General features: G+C 51.6%; 1 non-coding gene across 1 annotated transcript in view; it reads left to right on the top strand.

Annotated features, from left to right (window-relative positions):
* Positions 1-18,427: 18,427 nt before the first annotated feature.
* The window catches only part of LOC149251028 (18S ribosomal RNA), a 1,803-nt gene continuing 1,788 nt past the window's right edge, over positions 18,428-18,442 (top strand). The window contains exon 1 of the ribosomal RNA XR_016267667.1: positions 18,428-18,442. This exon is cut by the window's right edge and continues 1,788 nt beyond it. This is a non-coding gene — a ribosomal RNA (18S ribosomal RNA).

Genomic DNA, 18,442 nt, shown 5'->3' with positions numbered 1-18,442 from the left:
GGAGCGCGGGTATGACAGCAGCAGGTACGATTCAACAAAGGCGGGCGAGGTTCAACGGCAATGAGGGCACGGTGCGAAGGAAGGGCGACCCAGGCACGATGGGCAGGCGCCCCTTCACACGACGGGAAACAGCAATGTGACGAACGACAGCGACCAGGCAGAGTGCGACGAAAGGGCGAGCTGTAATGCGACGTTCCAAAGTCGCATATGTAACTTAAGGAAAATATGCGATGGAGTGTGGAAGCTTTATATTGGGCGTAGGGAGGCCTTGGACTTGGGCAAAGGCTGACCTACCAAATAATAAAGCAAGGGATCCTAACATGTTTTAGGGGGTCGGCTTGAGAGCTTGACACCCCTCCATCGAATGGGTAGCCAAAGTATATATTGGCAGTGCAGAGGCTTCATTTCATCATCAAGCACTTCGCTCTCTCTCTACATTCGATCTAGAGGTAAAGAGGATGCAATAAGAAGTGCGCATCTATCATGCGCATAAGAGAAGTGCGCAGTTTTACCAAGGGACTGTTTGTGGGATGACGGTACACGGTAAAAGGCAGTTTGGTGCGGAATCGAATTGGAGGAGTTCTGGTGGCTCGGGTGATCACGCTCCTACCAAGAGAGGTTGGCATTGAATTGTAAAAAGGCTGTCTATGCCTATATTGTAAAAGATTCTAAGTGTTGGCCGAGGACTTTGCCCGGCACACTTGTATGTATTGTTGAAGAATTTCATAATATATTGATATCGGGCGAACTTGTTCAGGAGTTGCCCCTCCCTCTATAATTGTGTGCAATTGTTATGTTCATGGTTTAATTGCATATTTATTATGAATGTGTATGAAGATTAATGCATTTTACTTAATTGAGAAAGACGAATTAAGTATGTTTATGTGAAAGGCGTATTCCATGTGTGCAAGTATTAATAAAAAGAAGGTACACGGTGGTGTCGCACCTCGCCAGACATGGTTGGAAGACTACCGTAGGCTTGGGGGCGTGAAAGGTGGTATCAGAGCAGGGTTACTCGTGGAGACTTGGACAAGGTTCTTACAAGGGAAGCCGATGAATGGTTGAGACTAGGTCGCAGAAGAAGATGGCAGCTAACTCTCAAGCTGGGTCTAGCCATACAATGAAGGACACCGTGAAGGATACTACTCTTGGGTTCATGGAGAAAGTGATTGAAAGAATGGATACTTTGAAGAGCTCCTGGAACCAAGATGTGGACTCACTTGCTAAAGAGTGAGAAGCCATCTCAAAGGTCAGGGAAGAGCTTGAAGAACTTCGTGCACAACATGATGAGCTCAAGACACAGTATGAGTACACCGATCTTATGTGTACACAACTTGAAGTAAGGGTCAAGGAGGTCGAAGAATCAAGAGATCAGGGTCTTGCAGAGATCGTGAACTTGAAAAGAACTCTTGACAAGGTAAATAAAAATCTCGATCAAACCAAGGATGAGATTGCGGTATTGAAGAGGGCCTGAGACATAACTCAGGTGGAGGAGTGCCTCATGTGAAGGTCAAAGAACTGGAATCTTATGATGGTACAAGGAGTGCAAAGACTCTTGGCAACTTCTTGTGGGACATGGAGCAGTACTTGGAACGATTGAGTCTACCTGATGGGGAGACACAAGTCACAGAGGCCGCTCAATTCCTGACAAATGATGCCAAGATGTGGTGGCGAAGGAGGGTGGATCAGATTATCAATGGTAATGCTGATGACATCACTTTGTGGGATGACATGAAGAAAGCTTTGCAGACCCATTTCAGTCCTCAGGATGAAACGTGGGAAGTAAGGACGAAGATCAAGTTCATCAAACAAACCGGAAGCCTACAAGAATACCAGCGAGAGTTCTCAAGTGCAGCTCTGGAACTTCTCGACATGGCGGAAAGGGACAAGGTGTTCAACTTTATTATTGGGTTGAAGCCTTGGGCACGCAATGAGGTGAAGAGGCAGAAAATTAGAACACTTGAGGAAGATTTTGCTGCGGTTGACAGGTTGGTGGACCACTACGATGAGACTTCTAATGAGAAAAAGAAGTCCGACAAGCCAAAAGAAAAAAAGAAGGAGGACGCTCCGAAATAAGATGATAATCTGAAAGCAAAGAAGCCTTTGAAGTGTTGGATATGTGCAGGACCACATGTGGTGAAGAATTGCCCCTCTAAAACAAAGTTGGCCGCTGTTACACAACCTGATGAGGATGACAATGCTTCTGTAGGAATGATGCAGATACTTGGTGCTGCTACTACTACGGAAGTGGCTTCTAGGAGAGATCCGGAAAGAAACAGGTTGGAGTATGTTCAGATGAAGATTGGTGATGCCGATGTACTCACTATGATCGATAGTGGGGCTTCACATAACTTCATGAGTGAAGATACTGCAAGGAGACTTGGGCTGAAATTTGTACCAGTGAAGGCCCAAATGAAGACAGTGAATTCTCCTCCTATGGTAATCCTTGGTATGGCCGAAAAGGTGGACACTACACTTGGTGGATGGACCAGAAAGGTGGACTTCACTATAGTGCAGATTGATGACTATGAGGCAGTATTGGGGATGGAGTTCATGAAACAGTTTGAGGCTATGGTTGTACCACATTTGAGGAAACTCTTCATTTATGATGGAAGGGAAGATGTGCCCATTGGTGTTCCAACCATTGGTGTGACAAAACCTGATCATAAGTTGGGAGGAGTGCAAATAGAGGACAAGGGGAAAATGGACAAGCAGTTGTCTACGGTAGAGGAAAAGCTTGCACAGCAGTCATTGGTCATCCAATCACTTTCAGATATCATCTTGGACTTGTCAAGAAGGCTAGAGCTAGTGGAGGATGATGATGATGATGATGAGATATATGTGAGGTCGAATATCCAGAAGGAAGATCAGGAAGCATATCTACAAAGGATGGAGGTTGAGGATCCTGACAGATGGATTGAGCTGATTAGTGAGGGAGAGCCTTCAGGCTCTTCTCCCTCCACATCTTCTTAGATGACATAGAATATGGGGCTCATTGTTGGCTGCTCAAGGCAGTGAGTCCGTAAGCATGTTTGAGCAGGTATGATGATCGTGACATGCTACAGAAAGATGGGGTTTCCATGGACCTGAGCATGGGATCATGGAGATGAGTGTTGGCACATGACTAGGATGTGTAGCACTTGTTGATATGCATGGGCAGTTTGCACATGGAGATGACTTGATGAAGACGGGACCTTATATATGTTGCAGTGATGTTTGCCTTATATGGAGGAGTCTACATCATGGTCGATGTCAGTCTTGGTAGAGAGCTTCCAGGATGATGTGTTGTCGGGACGACATCATTTTCGGGTGGAGGAGAGTGTGATGCCCTCGCGACTTGGGCAAGTGCGCGACGGGCAAAACACCTTCACACGACGGTTAGACAACAAAGTGACCTGGGCAGGGCGACCCGTGGGCGACCCGTGCACGACGGGCGGGCGACCCGGGCAGGCGACCCGTGCACAATGGGCGGGCGACTCGGGCGAGCGACCCGTGGGCGACCCGTGCACGACAGGCGGGCGACCCAGGCGGGCGACCCGTGCACGACGGGCGGGCGACCCAGGCGGGCGTCCCGTGCACGGTGAGCCGGCGAACATACACAGCGAGCCGAGCTGCGGGTGCGGTCACCCGAGCTGGTGAGCAGGCACGGCAAGTCAAGGTTCGGTGCGAGCTGCGGATAGGGTGAGCTGGTGCGGTGGACAAGGCGGATAGACGAGCTGGTGCGGCAGACAGAAGGGCGACCCATGGGTGACCTGCGCACGACAGGCGGGCGACCCGTGGGCGACCCGCGCCCGATGGGCAGATGACCCGAGCGACGGACAACGCGGATGGACAACGCGGTTGTGTGGAGCGCGGGTATGACAACAGTGGGCGCGATTAAACAAAGGCAGGCGCGGTTCAACGGCAGCGAGGGCACGGTGCGAAGGAAGGGTGACCCGGGCACGATGGGCGGGCGCCCCTTCACACGACGGGCGACAACAATGTGACAAACGACAACGACCGGGCAGAGGCCTTGCACTTGGGCAAAGGTCGACCTACCAAATAATAAAGCAAGGGCTCCTAACATGTTTTAGGGGTTCGGCTTGAGAGCTTGACACCCCTCCATCGAATGGGTAGCCAGCATATATATTGGCAGTGCAGAGGCTTCATTTCATCATCAAGCACTTCGCTCTCTCTCTACATTCGATCTAGAGGTAAAGAGGATGCAGCAAGGAGTGCGCATCTCTCATGCGCATAAGAGAAGTGCACAGTTTTACCAAGGGACTATTTATGGGACGACGGTACACGGTAAAAGGCAGTTTGGTGCGGAATCGAATTGGAGGAGTTCTGGTGGCTCGGGTGAGCACGCTCCTACCAAGAGAGGTTGGCATTGAATTGTAAAAAGGTTGTCTATGCCTATATTGTAAAATATTCTAAGTGTTGGCCGAGGACTTTGCCCGGCACACTTGTATGTATTGTTGAAGAATTTCATAATATATTGATATCGGGCGAACTTGTTCGGGAGTTGCCCCTCCCTCTATAATTGTGTGCAATTGTTATGTTCATGGTTTAATTGCGTATTGATTATGAATGTGTATGAAGATTAATGCATTTTACTTAATTGAGAAAGACGAATTAAGTATGTTTATGTGAAAGGCGTAGTCCATGTGTGCAAGTATTAATAAAAAGAAAGTACACGGTGGTGCCGCACCTCGCTAGACACGGTTGGAAGACTACCGTAGGCTTGGGGGCATGACAAGGTCGTTCGGGGAGGTCGGTTGAGGGCGCCCGTGTGAACTCGTTTGGCGGGTCGTTCGGGCGAGGGCTTTGTGCACGTTCGTGCAGCTCATTTGCCTGGCTCTCCCTTGTCAGTTCGTTTCGGTCATTCGGGCGCCCATACAAAATCGTTCGGGCGGTCATTTGAGGGCGCTCGTGTGAACTCGTTCGGGCGGGTCGTTTGAGGGCGCCCGTGTGAGCTCGTTCAGGCGAGTCGTTCAGGTGAGGGCCGTATGAAAAATGCTAAGTTGTGACCCGAGGTTGGCTTTGTGCACGTTCGTGCAGCTTGTTTGCCCGGCTCTCCCTTGTCGGTTCGTTTCGGTCATTCGGGCGCCCATGCAAAATCATTCGGGCGGGTCGTTTGAGGGCGCCCGTGTGAACTCGTTCGGGTGAGGGCACACCCGGGCGAACGAGCCCGTATAAAAAATGCTAAGTTGTGACCCGAGGTTGGCTTTGTGCACGTTCGTGCAGCTCGTTTGCTCGGCTCTCCCTTGTCGGTTCGTTTCGGTCGTTCAGGCGCCCATGCAAAATCGTTCGGGCGGGTCATTTGAGGGCGCCCGTGTGAACTTGTTCGGGCGGGTCGTTTGGGCGAGGGCGTGCCCGGGTGAACGAGCCCGTATCAAAAATGCTAAGTTGTGACCCGAGGTTGGCTTTGTGCATGTTCGTGCTGCTCGTTTGCCCGACTCTTCCTTGTTGCTTCGTTTCGGTCGTTCGGGCGCCCATGCGAAATTGTTCGGGCAGGTCGTTTGAGGGCGCCGTGTGAACTCGGTCGGGCGGGTCGTTCAGGCGAGAGCGCGCCCGGGCGAACGAGCCCATATCAAAAATGCTAATTTGTGACCCGAGGTTGGCTTTGTGCACATTCGTGCAGCTCGTTTGCCCGGCTCTCCCTTGTCGCTTCGTTTGGGTCGTTCGGGCGGGTCGTTTGAGGGCGCTCGCTTGAACTCGTTCGGGCGGGTGGTTCGGGCGAGGGCGCGCCCGGACGAACAAGCCCGTATCAAAAATGCTAAGTTGTGACCCGAGGTTGGCTTTGTGCACGTTCGTGTAGCTTGTTTGCCCGGCTCTTCCTTGTCGCTTCGTTTGGGTCGTTCGGGCGGGTCGTTTGAGGGTGCCCGCGTGAACTCATTCGGGCGGGTCGTTCAGGCGAGGGAGCGCCCGGGCGAACGAGCCCGTATCAAAAATGCTAAGTTGTGACCCGAGGTTGGATTTATGCACATTCGTGCAGCTCGTTTTCCTGGCTCTCCCTTGTCGCTTCGTTTGGGTCGTTCGGGTGGGTCGTTTGAGGGCGCCCGCGTGAACTCGTTCGGGCGAGGGCGCGCCCGGGCGAACGAGCCCGTATCAAAAATGCTAAGTTGTGACCCGAGGTTGGATTTGTGCACGTTCGTGCAGCTCGTTTGCCCGGCTCTCCCTTGTCGCTTCGTTTCGGTCGTTGGGGCGGTCGTTTGAGGGCGCCTGTGTGAACTCGTTCGTGCGGGTCATTCGGGCGAGGGCGCGCCCGTATCAAAAATGCTAAGTTGTGACCCGAGGTTGGCTTTGTGCACGTTTGTGCAGCTCGTTTGCCCGACTCTCCCTTGTCGCTTCGTTTCGGTCATTCAGGCGGGTCGTTTGAGGGCGCCCGTGTGAACTCATTCGGGCGAGGGCACGCCCGGGCGAATGAGCCCATATAAAAAATGCTAAGTTGTGACCCGAGGTTGGCTTTGTGCACGTTCGTGCAGCTCGTTTGCCCGACTCTCCCTTGTCGCTTCGTTTGGGTCGTTCGGGCGGGTCCTTTGAGGGCGCCCGCGTGAACTCGTTCGGGCAAGGGCGTGCCCGGGCGAACAAGCCCGTATCAAAAATGCTAAGTTGTGACCCGAGGTTGGCTTTGTGCATGTTCATTTAGCTCGTTTTCCCGTCTCTCCCTTGTCGCTTCGTTTCGGTCGTTCAAGTGGGTCGTTTGAGGGCGCCCGCGTGAACTCGTTCGTGCGGGTCGTTCGGGCGAGGGTGCGCCCGTATCAAAAATGCTAAGTTGTGACCCAAGGTTGGCTTTGTGCACGTTCGTGCAGCTCGTTTGCCTAGCTCTCCCTTGTCGCTTCGTTTCGGTCGTTCGGGCAGGTCGTTTGAGGGTGCCCGTGTGAACTCGTTTGGGCGGGTCGTTCGGGTGAGGGCGCGCCCGAGCGAACGAGCCCGTATAAAAAATGCTAAGTTGTGATCCGAGGTTGGCTTTATGCACGTTTGTGCAGCTTGTTTGCCCGACTCTCCCTTGTCGCTTCGTTTCGGTCGTTCGGGCGGGTCGTTTGAGGGCGCCCGCGTGAACTCGTTCGTGCGGGTCGTTCGGGCGAGGGTGCGCTCGTATCAAAAATGCTAAGTTGTGACCCGAGGTTGGCTTTGTGCACGTTCGTGCAACTCATTTTCCCAGCTCTCCCTTGTCACTTCGTTTCGATCATTCGGGAGGGTCGTTTGAGGGCTCCAGTGTGAACTCATTCGGGCGGGTCGTTCGGGCGAGGGCGCGCCGGGGCGAACGAGCCCGTATCAAAAATGCTAAGTTGTGACCCGAGGTTGGCTTTGTGCACGTTCGTGCAGCTCATTTTCCCGACTCTCCCTTTTCACTTCATTTCGGTCGTTCGGGCGGGTCGTTTGAGGGCGCCCGTGTGAACTCGTTCGGGCGGGTCGTTCGGGTGACGGCACGCCTGGGCGAATGAGCCCGTATCAAAAATGCTAAGTTGTGACCCGAGTGATCCGGATTTAAACAGGAATGCAAAAAATTATAGAGATAACCATATACACAAAGATGCAGTGGAAATAATACTTCATTTCATTAATGGAAAATACTGAATTATGCTTACAACCAGAAATGGAAATAAACTAGCTAGGGCGATGGTAGCTTATCTCTGAGAAGAGATGTGATGGCTACATGCCTCTGAACTGTATTATAATGAGGCTCGAAGGCCTATTTATTGTTGAGAAACAATGGAAAACCCTTAACATTCCAAACCCTAACCCTAGGAAATGAAACGCCAAACTGTGGGCCCCGTTTGGGGGTAAATTGGTACATCAATTTCCCGGGGTCGTAACTTTGGCATATGATATCCGTTTGACGCGTACAATAGCTCATTAGAAAGATCTATCCGAGCACTATCATTGTTGGAATGGACAACATCAGTCCTAAAAAACGTCGTTTAGGGCCTCAAAACGGCTCCGGAAGTTCAGGACCCGAAAAACTACTAAAAATAGTAAGTTGTGCTATAATTAAGGAAACTGAAAATGATGAGAAAGACAATGGTGGGGGTCCAGGTGGACTTGGCAGGTGGCCACCAATATCCACCTGGATCATTCCTCCCCCCTTAGGAAGCAATGGTCCCCATTGCGTTGAGCTCCTCCATGAGATGAGGAAACTTCTGCTGAACTTGTTCCCTGGTGAGCCACTTGCCCTGCTGTGATATTCTTCTTGCAGGCCATCATAATGGCCATCTTCGAGAACCTGTCGACGACCACAAAAACACAGTCATTTCCATGTTTAGTGGAAGGAAGGCCTGACATGTAATCCATGGAGATGGATTCCCAAGGTCGACTAGGGGTAGGCAACGGGGTATAGGGGTCGTGCTTCTTAATGGTCAGTTTGGCAATGGCACAGGCAATACATGATCGGATGTACTTCCCAACATCTTGTCGAAGATTCGGCCAATAGAAATAATTTTGCAGTACTGCCACTATTTTCTCGACCCCGAAATGCCCAGCAGCCCGACTGTAGTGTGCTTCCCAAATCATCTTGGCACGCCCGCTTGAAGGAACACAAAGGTGACCGAGGTGGCATAATAGGGCATCCTAGAGGTGAAAATCTGCAACATGCCGACCCTCCAAGAGTGTCTAGTATGTGTGGCCAAATTCTGGGTCGCTTTTGTAGAGAAGTGGCCAATCAGAAGTCTCGTGCCCACAAGAGTTGAGCACGGTGGTTAGCGCCATGATCGGTGGTCGACTGAGGCAATCTGGAACATTATTGGTGCTGCCCTTTTTATACTTGATATTCAAGTGAAACTGTTGCAGGTATGTAGACCACTTCTGATGGTGATCATTCTGCAATTTCCCTTGGGTCTGTATGAATTGCAGAGGTCGGTGGTCTGTGTGGATGACCGTTTCCTTCCCCAAAATGTAATGCTTCCATTTTCGGCAGGCCTGTACAATGGAATACATCTCTTTATCATAAGTGGGGTACTTCCGGACTGTGTCTGAAAGTGTTTCACTGTGATATGCCACTGGATGTCCATGTTGAGTAAGGACTGCCCCAATAGCATAGTCAGAGGCATCGGTCTTGACCTCAAATGGTTGTTGTAAATCTGGTAACATGAGCACTGGTGCCGTTCAGAGGCGATCCTTCAACTCCCTGAATGCCTTCTGTTGAGATTCAGACCAAAAGAATTTTGCTTTCGCCCCGCCCTTGGTGACTTGACTCAAGGGCCAAGAAATATGAGAAAACCCCAACACAAACTTGCGGTAGAATTTGGCAAGACCTAGAAAGCTGTGGAGCTCTGTTAGAGTGGTTGGAGAGGGCCAATCCCAAATGACTTGGATCTTGGCTGGATCGACATGCACCCCCCGTTCATCAATGATGTATCCCATATAATGAACCTGGGTCATGCCAAAAGTGCATTTCTCCAAATTGGCACATAGCTTGTGTTGCCGCAGTGTTTGGAGAACCTGTCGGATGTGGTGGAGGTTCTCTTCCCAAATCTGGCTGAAGATCAGAATGTCATCCAAGTATACTACTACAAAGGAGTTGGTGAATGACTGCAAGATGTCATCCATTAGCCTCATAAAGGTTGCAGGAGCATTCGTCAATCCGAAAGGCATGACCAACCATTCGAAGAGGCCCTCCTTGAATTTGAAGGCAGTCTTCCACACATCGGAGGGTTCGATTGGTACCTGGTGATATCCTGACTTCAGATCGATCTTGCTGAAATATTTCGCCCCCTTTAGTTGGTCTAGGAGGTCATCAATCCGCAGGATCGGGTACCTATTACGGACAATGATCTTGTTCAGCGCCCGATAGTCAATACAGAGTCTCCACGTCCCATCCTTCTTCTGTACCAACACGATCGGACTTCCACAGGGCGATGAACTTGGACGGATGTGACCTTTCTGCAGGAGCTCCTGAATCTGCCTCTTGATTTCATCGTTCTCCAGAACGGAGCACCGATAAATTGGTCCATTGGGTAGCGGCGCACCTGGGGTCAGATCAATGGAGTGCCTGACTTGACAGTGCAGAGGAACCCCTGCCGGGGAGGTGAAGATGTCCTCGTACTCCTCCAAAATCTTGTCCATCTGTAGTTGTCGTGCAGAGGGACCCCGTTTGGAGGCCGCGACCACTGTCTTCTTCTTTCCTTGAGGGCGTATCATCAGGAAAACAAATTTCCTGGTTTTGGAAATGATCTTACTACATTGTTTTGCAGTAATCAAAGAGATGGCGGCAGGTGGTGCTACCTCTGGTATCCTGAACAACTTATTTCCCAATGTAATAATGACAGCACGGGGCCTTGATTCATACACAGCATGTCGCTTCCACAAGTATGGTTGTCCTAGTAATACATCACAAACTTCAAGGGGAGCAATGTCACACAATACCTCATCCGTGAAGGGCTTGATGTTGTAGGGAAGGCGACACTGCTGGCTCACGCGAAGATCTCGTCCTTGGTGAAGCCACCCAATGGTGTATGGTTGTGGATGTGCTGTGGTCGGTAAGCCCAACCGCTTCATGACCTCTGCCGAAATGAGGCTCTTTTGACTCCCGCTATCAACAATGAACTGTATCAGGGAGCCCTTTACCCACATCTGGGAGTGGAAGAGGTGCTCCTCCTCCTCTGGATCTCCGGGTTCATTTTTCTGGATCTTTGCAGTAGCAACAGTGGCGCTGGGATCCGCATCAATGATCTGCTTCCCTTTTTCGTACCCCTTATCGGGTTCTGACTCAGAGTCGGAACATGCATCTGATTCTAAAACCTTTAGCTCAGCCACCAGTGACTTCTTGGCCCGACACTCACTTGTGTTGTGATTGGAGCTCTTATGGAACTCGCACCATTTTCCAGTGTCCTTTCTCGGCTTCGCGGCGCTGTTCTTTGCTTGCGGCTTCGGCTGGTTGTCTTGGGCTGTCCTGCCTTGGCTTTGTCCTTTGTTCTGTGGTTTCGAGGCACCTTTCCCCTTTAGATTCGCAGATCCAAAGTCTCGCTTCTTTTGTTTAAACTTCTGCTCGACCTTGACGGCATATCGGTATGCTGCGCCGAGCGAGGGGATGTTTAGGAATTGTATTTCTTCATGGATGTACTTGTGCAGGCAGCCCCGGTATTTGAGTATCAAATGTTGCTCCGAATAATTGATACCCAACTTTGTGCGAAGGGTATGGAAAAGATTGGTGAACTCCGGCACGTCTTGGTCCCTTCCCTGCCGCAGCGTGGTCCACTTTATGTATTCATCCTCATAGCTTCCGACAGGGTAGTACTGCTCCTTTATGGCATCCCGGAACGAATCCCAGGTGGGGGTGGCTGAAAATAGTGAGCCAGTACTTTCATCCTTCTGCTCGCAGTAGGTTTCCCACCAGTCCTTGACGTGGGGGGCTGCTTTGAGAAGAGAAAAAACAATCTTTTCCCGACTCGAAAACTCATGAACAGAAAAATAACCCTCTAGCAGATTTAACCATTTATCTACGGCATCTGTGTCTATCTGACCCTCGAATATGGGGATTTCAAAATTAACTTGTACCTTAAAGGGTGTGGCGTTTCCAGAGTAGCTGCTGGAAGCCGATGCGTTGCTTCTGGGTAGCCGCTGAAGGATCTGGACAAAGCTGTCCATCATCGCGTTCAGTTGTCACTTGAGGGCTTCTTCGAGCAAGATTTTGATGGGATCTCCTGCCCCCTCGTCTTTCTTCTCGTCCGCCATGGGAGGCCGTCGGGATTTGCGAGGCTGGTCTTGCAAAGGTTCAACGAGTTCAAGCCCTAACTCCTTATATCCCGACCTTGTTGGGGACATGCAAAGAAAAACAGAGAAAAAGCAGACCGCTCTGATACCACTGATCCGGATTTAAACAGGAACGCAACAAATTACAGAGATAACCATATACACAAAGATGCAACGGAAATAATACTTCATTTCATTAATGGAAAATACTGAAATATGCTTACAACCAGAAATGGAAATAAACTAGCTAGGGCGATGGTAGCTTATCTCTGAGAAGAGATGTGATGGCTACATGCCTCTGAACTGTATTACAATGAGGCTCGAAGGCCTATTTATTGTTGAGAAACAATGGAAAACCCTTAACATTCCAAAACCTAACCCTAGGAGATGAAACGCCAAACTGTGGGCCCCGTTTGGGGGTAAATTGGTACATCAATTTCCCGGGGTCGTAACTTTGGCATATGATCTCCGTTTGACGCGTACAATAGCTCATTAGAAAGATCTATCCGAGCACTATCATTGTTGGAATGGGAAACATCAGTCCATTCCATGGACCCATGTTGCCCCCGGATTCCCCAAAAAACGTCGTTTAGGGCCTCAAATGGCTCCGGAAGTTCAGGACCCGAAAAACTGCTAAAAATAGTAAGTTGTGCTACAATTAAGGAAACTGAAAATGCTGAGAAAGACAATGGTGGGGGTCCAGGTGGACTTGGCAGGTGGCTACCAATATCCACCTGGATCACTGAGGTTGGCTTTGTGCACGTTCGTGCAGCTCGTTTTCCCGGCTCTCCCTTGTGGCTTCGTTTCGGTCATTCGGGCGCCCATGCAAAATCGTTCGGGCGGGTCGTTTGAGGGCGCCCGTGTGAACTCGTTCGGGCGAGGGCATGCCCGGGCGAATGAGCCCGTATCAAAAATGCTAAGTTGTGACCTGAGGTTGGCTTTGTGCACGTTCGTGCAGCTCGTTTGCCCGGCTCTCCCTTGTGGGTTCATTTCGGTTGTTCGGGCGCCCATGCGAATTCGTTCGGGTGAGGGTGCACATGGGCCAACGAGCCCATATGAAAAATGCTAAGTTGTGACCCGAGGTTGGCTTTGTGCATGTTCTTGCTGCTCCTTTGCCTAGCTCTCCCTTGCTGCTTCGTTTCGGTCATGCGGGGGCCCATTCAAATTCCAGATGATCCGAGCGACAAGTTTTCTTTCCGTGTGAAAGGTGGGTTGGTAATTGAGTTGTGCTTTCGCATTTGCCTGAACGATGGCCTTGGGTCATTTGTTGGGCAGCCGATTTTCATCTTCTCTCCATCCTCACTCGGTAGCACATGAGCGGTAATTTTGGCCAGGCTCAGCCTGGGAGGCATATGTGAACAATTCCCCTTCCGCTCTCCAAGTTCTTGGAGCTATATGGGTTGTTGTGGTGTGGCTCCCTGGCTCGTCTTGGTCCCCGTGTGCCCCTTCAGATGATACCAGCGACAGGCTTCCTTTCCGTGTGAAAGGTGGGTTGGTAATTGAGTTGTGTTTTCGCGTTTGCCTGAACGACGGCCTTGGGTCGTTTGTAGGGCGGGCGATTTTCATCTTCTCTCCATCCCCACTCGGTAGCGCATGAGCGGTAATGTTGGCCAGGCTCGGCCTGCGAGGCATATGTGAACAATTCCCGTTCCGATCTCGAAGTTCTTGGAGCTGTATGGGCTGTTGTGGTGTGGCTCCATGGCTCGTCTTGGTCCCCGGGTGCCCCTTCAGATGATACCAGCGACAGGCTTCCTTTCCGTGTGAAAGGTGGGTTGGTAATTGAGTTGTGTTTTCGCGTTTGCCTGAACGATGGCCTTGGGTCATTTGTAGGGCGGGCGATTTTCATCTTCTCTCCATCCCCACTCGGTAGCGCATAAGCTGTAATTTTGGCTAGGCTCGACCTGGGAGGCATATGTGAACAATTCCCCTTCTGCTCTCTAAGTTCTTGGAGCTGTATGGGCTGTTGTTGTGTGGCTCCCTGGCTCGTCTTGGTCCCCGCATACCCCTTCAGATGATACCAGCGATAGGTTTCCTTTCCGTGTGAAAGGTGCATTGGTAATTGAGTTGTGTTTTCGCGTTTTCCTGAACGATGGCCTTGGGTCGTTTGTAGGGCGGGCGATTTTCATCTTCTCTCCATCCCCACTCGGTAGCGCATGAGCTGTAATTTTGGCCAGGCTCGTCTTGGGAGGCATATGTGAACAATTCCCCTTCCGCTCTCCAAGTTGTTGGAGCTGTATGGGTTGTTGTTGTGTGGCTCCCTTGCTCGTCTTGGTCCCCGGGTGCCCCTTCAGATGATACCAGCGACAGGCTTCCTTTCCGTGTGAAAGGTGGGTTGGTAATTGAGTTGTGTTTTCGCGTTTGCCTGAACGATGGCCTTGGGTCGTCTGTAGGGCGGGCGATTTTCATCTTCTCTCCATCCCCACTCGGTAGCGCATGAGCGGTAATGTTGGCCAGTCTCGGCTTGGGAGGCATATGTGAACAATTCCCCTTCCGCTCTCCAAGTTGTTGGAGCTGTATGGGCTGTTGTTGTGTGGCTCCCTTGCTCGTCTTGGTCCCCGGGTGCCCCTTCAGATGATACCAGCGACAGGTTTTTTTCCGTGGGTTGGTAATTGAGTTGTGTTTTTGCGTTTGCCTGAACGACGGCCTTGGGTCGTTTGTAGGGCGGGCGATTTTCATCTTCTCTCCATCCCCACTCGGTAGCGCATGAGCGGTAATGTTGGCCAGGCTCGGCCTGGGAGGCATATGTGAACAATTCCCGTTCCGCTCTCGAAGTTCTTGGAGCTGTATGGGCTATTGTGGTGTGGTTCCCTGGCTCATCTTGGTCCCCGCGTGCCCCTCCAGATGATACCAGCGACAGGTTTCCTTTCCGTGTGAAAGGTGGGTTGGTAATTGAGTTGTGTTTTCGTGTTTGCCTGAATGATGGCCTTGGGTCATTTGTAGGGCCGCCGATTTTCATCTTCTCTCCATCCCCACTCGGTAGCAAATGAGCGGTAATGCTAGCCACGCTCGGCCTGGGAGGCATATGTGAACAATTCCCCTTCCGCTCTCCAATTTCATGGAGCTGTTTGGGCTATTGTGGTGTGGCTCCGTGGCTTGTCTTGGTCCCCGCGTGCCCCTCCAGATGATACCAGCGACAGGTTTTCTTTCCGTGTGAAAGGTGGGTTGGTAATCGAGTTGTGTTTTCGGGTTTGCTTGAACGATGGCCTTGGGTCATTTGTAGGGCGGGCGATTTTCATCTTCTCTCCATCCCCACTCGGTAGCGCATGAGCGGTGATGTTGGCCAGGCTCGGCCTGGGAGGCATATGTGAACAATTCCCCTTCCGCTCTCCAAGTTCTTGGAGCTGTATGGGCTGTTGTGGTGTGGCTCCTTGGCTCGTCCTGGTCCCCGCGTGCCCCTCCAGATGATACCAGCGATAGGTTTTATTTCCGTGTGAAAGGTGGGTTGGTGATCGAGTTGTATTTTCGGGTTTGCCTGAACGATGGCCTTGGGTCATTTGTAGGGCGGCCGATTTTCATCTTCACTCCATCCCCACTCGGTAGCACATGAGCGGTAATGTTGGCCAGGCTCGGCCCGGGAGGCATATGTGAACAATTCCCCTTCCGCTCTCCAAGTTCTTGGAGCTGTATGGGCTTTTGTTGTGTGGCTCCCTGGCTCGTCCTGGTCCCCTCGTGCCCCTTCCCATGATACCAGCGGTAGGTTTTCTTTCCGTGTGAAAGGTGGGTTGGTGATCGAGTTGTGTTTTCGGGTTTGCCTGAACGATGGCCTTGGGTCATTTGAAGGGCGGCCGGTTTTTGTCTTCACTCCATCCCCGCTCGGTAGCACATGAGCGGTAATGTGGGCCATGCTCATCCCCGTCCCTCTTTCCCATCCCAACGATAAGAATGTTGAAAGTTTTCTCGGCGCTCCTTTGAGCCTTCGTTGTTGCGGGTCCCAGATGGAAGCCCCAAAACTCAGTCGTTGCCTATGTCGCTATCGTGCCCGTCAGTTGTTGCGAATAGAGAAATTTCATTGGGCTAGGCAGCCATTTGTGGCTCCATTGAAATTGGCTCCTCGTTATATTGTTCACCTCCTCCCTATTTTGTGTGGAGGGTTTTGCTTTTCGCGTGAAAGGTGGGTTGGTTATTGAGTTGGTTTTTCGGGTTTGCCTCAAGAATGGCCTCGGGTCGTTTGTAGGGTGTCCGATTTTCATCTTCTCTCCATGCCCACTCGGTAGCGCATGAGCGGTAATGTTGGCCATGCTTGTCCTTGGAGGCATATGTGATCAATTCCCCTTCTGCTCCAAGTTTTGGGAGTTGTATGGGTTGTTGTGGTGTGGCTCCTTGTGATGGCTAGCCTCTTCATTGTTCGGCTGTTTATGGTGCTGGTGTCTTGTGCTTGTACTCTTTCCGTGTTGGCATTGTTGGTTGAGATGCATACATTTAAGAGGGACGTGGAAGGGTTTTGGTTGTAAACCACCTACCCTCCCTCTTTCTTGCTTTTTCCATCGGGCGATGTGAGGCGTTGTTCTCCTTGTTGTAAAGTCAAGGGTTGGCATTCCTTTCAAAGTGCACATCGTTCGTGGTTGCGTTGGCTTTGAGGTTTTGATAGATGTGTTGGCCCATATGTTTGATCGAGGGGTCGGCTTTTCCCTTGCATCTTGCATGTGTGGCAGGCTTTTGCGGTCGGAAATGTTAAGTCACAACGTTTATGGGCATTTTTTGTTTCAAGTGTGTATGCGCTTGTGGTCCAATGGTTAGGAGGCTTGCTACTACTATAGTCATCGATGGTGGGGGCTATTTGGAAGAAGGATTTCGAGGTGGAACGCTTCGACCTCCCTCCTTTGCGTGGAGGTGGCCGTAGGGGAAATTTATTCATCGTCCGGTCGGTAAAGTTGTGGGAAATCTCCTAGGTTTCCTGTACATAGGGTGCGTGGGGTGCGGAGCTGCCCAATCCCTCCTCCTGTTTGGATATGTGTCCTTGTATTCTGTAGCGACCCTCTTGATTTGCATTTGCTTCCTTCCTTTGCCTTCGCATCGTGGTTGCCGCAGGCGGTTAAGTGATCGAGGTCCACCGTCAGCTGGCACGGGTGGACTCCTAGGTGGCCTCGGTGCGTGGCGTGGAGGGTCGGGGGGCATTTCTGAGAAGAGGTTGTGGGCTCGGTTGGTCTTATTTGGAAGAAGGATTTCGAGGTGGAACGCTTCGACCTCCCTCCTTTGCGTGGAGGTGGCCGTAGGGGAAAATTATTCATCGTCCGGTCGGTAAAGCTATGGGAAATCTCCTAGGTTGCCTGTACGTAGGGTGCATGGGGTGGGGCTGCCCGATCCCTCCTCCTATTTGGATATGTGTCCTTGTATTATGTGGCGACCTCCTCTTGATTTGCATTTGATTCCTCCCTTTGCCTTCGCATCGTGGTTGCCGCAGCGGTCAAGTGATCGAGGTCCACCGTCAGCTGGTGCGGGTGGACTCTTAGGTTGCCTCGGTGCGTGGCGTGGAGGGTCGGGGGGCATTTTGAGAAGAGGTTGTGGGCTCGGTTAGTCTTATTTGGAAGAAGGATTTCGAGGTGGAATGCTTCGACCTCCCTCCTTTGCGTGGAGGTGGCCGTAGGGGAAAATTATTCATCGTCTGGTCGGTAAAGCTGTGGGAAATCTCCTAGGTTGCCTGTACGTAGGGTGCGTGGGGTGCGGGGCTGCCCGATCCCTCCTCCTGTTTGGATATGTGTCCTTGTATTGTGTGGCAACCCTCCTCTTGATTTGCATTTGCTTCCTTCCTTTGCCTTCGCATTGTGGTTGCCGCAGCGGTCAAGTGATCGAGGTCCATCGTCAGCTGGCATGGGTGGACTCCTAGGTGGCCTCGGTGCGTGGCGTGGAGGGTCGGGGGGCATTTCCAAGAAGAGGTTGTGGGCTCGGTTGGTCTTATTTGGAAGAAGGATTTCTAGGTGGAACGCTTCGACCTCCCTCCTTTGCGTGGAGGTGGCCGTAGGGGAAAATTATTCATCGTCTGGTCGGTAAAGCTGTGGGAAATCCCCTAGGTTGCCTGTACGTAGGGTGCATGGGGTGCGGAGCTGCCCGATCCCTCCTCCTATTTGGATATGTGTTCTTGTATTGTGTAGCGACCCTCTTGATTTGCATTTGCTTCCTTCCTTTGCCTTCACATCGTGGTTGCCGCAGGCGGTCAAGTGATCGAGGTCCACCGTCAGCTGGCGCGGGTGGACTCCTAGGTGGCCTCGGTGCGTGGTGTGGAGGGTCGGGGGGCATTTCTAAGAGATGTTGTGGGCTCTGTTGGTCTTGTTTTGTTTCCTTCCGTTTCCTCTTTGAATTGAGGCTGTGCAGGCGATCATGCAATCGAGGTCCATCATTGCTGCTGCCCGGGTGGACTCCTAGGTGGCCCCTGCGCGGAGAGGGGAGGGGTGGGTTGGGGGGCATTTCTAAGGGAGGTTGCGGGCTCGATTTGTCTTGTATGATTTCCTTCCCTTGCCTCTGTGTCGAGGCTACCACAGGCGATCATCCGATCGAGGTCCACTGTTGCTGCTGTCTGGGTGGACTCCTAGGTGGCATCGGTGCGGGGAGGGGGGTGGCCTTGGTGCATTGTGGCTCGGCAGGTCTGCCCATTTTTTTGCCATGTCCTTGGCATGTTGTGTGTGCTTCCTTCTTGGGATGCAAGAGGTGCAAGGCATAAAAGGTTTACATGATATTTTGATGTCTCTTTGACTTGATGGTGTTCAGGTTGGCTCTCGGTAAGAGAGCGCCCGAAATGCCCTTTGAAGTGGGAGGGTGCTACCTGGTTGATCCT

The sequence above is a fragment of the Pinus tabuliformis genome, chromosome 7, assembly GCF_031772625.1.
Source record: "Pinus tabuliformis cultivar Carrire ecotype Pingquan chromosome 7, CPIR1, whole genome shotgun sequence".
Lineage (NCBI taxonomy): Eukaryota > Viridiplantae > Streptophyta > Pinopsida > Pinales > Pinaceae > Pinus > Pinus tabuliformis.
This window is presented reverse-complemented; position numbering and strand designations above follow the sequence as displayed.